Genomic DNA, 2381 nt, shown 5'->3' with positions numbered 1-2381 from the left:
CTTTAGTCCTCTACATAAGTGGTTGGAAGTTACTTATGTTTATATGAAATGAAGCTATTAATACTTTTCTACAGCAGTAACCACACACCAGGAAGGCCAGGACAAACACAAATCAAGGAATGTAGTTTTCCCAAAGCTGCAGTGTGAAAAGATTATAAACGATTGATTTCCATACACATGGATAGGTTTTCTTTGCTATAGGAAATCCAAGTGGAGCTATAAGGAATGGAGACCTGTCAAAAGGTTTCTTGAGAGAAAGGAAGATGTTACCCTGTGTGAATTTTAATTTTCTGCACCTTCTGCAGCATCACATTCCTCCTCTGCACTATCTGATGTCTATAATGTTAGGTTGTCTCTAAGCAACTGCATAAGGGTGCTGTCTTTGTAGGAGTTTTTGTTCAGTGTATCAAGTTCTGTAATAGCCTCATCAAAAGCCATTTTACCCAATGTGCAGGCAGGCTCTGGGTTATTAAGGATCTCATAGTAAAATACAGAAAAGTTAAGAGCTAGCCCCAGGCGAGTTGGATGTGAGGGTTGCATCTCTTTTTTGCTGATATCAAATGCTTCTTGATAAGCTTCTTGGAAATTATCTACCGCTTGTTTTCAGTCATCACCAAGCGCTACTTCAGCAAGGTACTGGAAGTAGTCTCCCATCATTTTCAGATAGAAAACCGTGCTCTCTGGATTAGTTGCATTGGCTATTAAAAACTTATCCAACAATTCCAGGACAGTAGTGCAAATGGATCTTAGTTCACACTCCACTTTCTCCTGGTAGTCCTTAACCAGCTGCATCTTCTTGTGAGTGGTGTCAGTTTTCTGCTCAGTATTCGAAATGACCCTCCAGGCTGACCTTCGCTCCCAACTACATTCTTATAGGGCACCGAGAGCAGGTTGTGCTCCTCCTTGGCGAGCTCAGCCCCTGCTTGGTCACCACCTTCATGCAGTTGGCCATGTCATCATAGCACTCGACCTGCTTGGCCAGCTTGGCCTTCTGCATCATCTCCGTCTTCTCCATAGTGGGCAGGTTTTGGGTAGGAGTGGGGGCAGCAGAAGCGGTGGAATAACAGGACTCCCAGGAGAGGGAGAAGCAGCACTGAGGGTGGGGGCAGGAGAGAATCAACCCAGATCACGAAAAGTCCTCAAAAGCCCTCTCCTTCACTGCCTGTGATTGCCCCTACTTTGATCGCTTTGGGAGCCTCTGTCTCTCATAATGCTTTTTTGCTTTATTAATTTGGGTGCTCCGTTTTTCATAGGTTTACTTTTTATTCCTACTCCTGTAAATGATTCTGCTTCCTCTAAGTCTCCCCAACATTTTTTCTAATCATTATGGAATATTTTTTGAGCATATAATGTGGTCATGGTACTATGCTTACAAATTGTTACAAAACAGGGGCTACCATCCTACCTGAAACCTTCGTTGTCCTATGCTAAGAATGTTTTGAAAACCTTACACATACTGCACATATTCTCCTACCCCTGTTCAAAAATCCTCCACTGAGTTCCTATGGCCCATAGGACAAAGGACTTGAGATATAAGCAAGTATAAGATAGGATATTTGACTAGTTTTTATTTTCAGTCATATTTGATTCTTCATGAATCCATTTGGGGTTTTCTCAGCGAAGATACGGGAGTGGCTTCCCATTTCCTTCTCCAATTCATTTTAACCAGGAAGAAACTGAGGCAAACAGGATTAAGTGACTTATCCAGGGTCACACAGCTAGTAAGTGTCTGAGACCAGATTTGAACTCAGGAAGATGAGTCTTCCTGACTTCAGGCCTAGCACTCTATCTACTGTGCCACCTAGCTGTCTCATCCGAATTCTAGTTTCTTATAATTTAGTTGGGGATGCAAAATACATGTATATGTGATATATGTTAAAATGTATGTGTATATACACACATGTGACTATATGCATAAATACTTTATAATAAGCATACTTTCAAAGAAAACACATTAGTATCATACCATACTAAGCTCAAATATCATCTTCTGCAGGAGGTTTTTCCTTGTCTTATTCTACCCCCCCCCCACCCCAATCCTGAAGCCTTGCCCTCCGAGGCTATCTTTTATGTACTCTGCATGTCTCCTATATCTACTTAATTATTAGATCTTGTCACCCTCAGAATGTAAGAGAATGTAAGTTACTTGAGGGAAGGGATCATACTTTTGCTCTTCTTTGTTTCCCTAGCACTTAGCACTGTACCTGAAAGTAAGTGTTTAATAAATACTTGTTATTTATTGATATATGTCAATATGACTAGTGATTCTCACGGATGGATGCAGATTTGATTTTATAGATACTATTGAGAATTGTGAGGATTAAACCTGTGATTGGAATTTGGCAATGAAAGGGTATTTTTTATTCTAATGGAATAGAATG

At 40.7% G+C, this 2381-nt stretch overlaps 1 pseudogene; it reads right to left on the bottom strand.

Moving 5' to 3' along the window:
* Window positions 1-282: 282 nt before the first annotated feature.
* On the bottom strand, window positions 283-1015 carry LOC118844450 (annotated as a pseudogene).
* Window positions 1016-2381: the final 1366 nt, after the last annotated feature.

The sequence above is a fragment of the Trichosurus vulpecula genome, chromosome 3 (genome assembly GCF_011100635.1).
Source record: "Trichosurus vulpecula isolate mTriVul1 chromosome 3, mTriVul1.pri, whole genome shotgun sequence".
Taxonomy (NCBI): domain Eukaryota; kingdom Metazoa; phylum Chordata; class Mammalia; order Diprotodontia; family Phalangeridae; genus Trichosurus; species Trichosurus vulpecula.
This window is presented reverse-complemented; position numbering and strand designations above follow the sequence as displayed.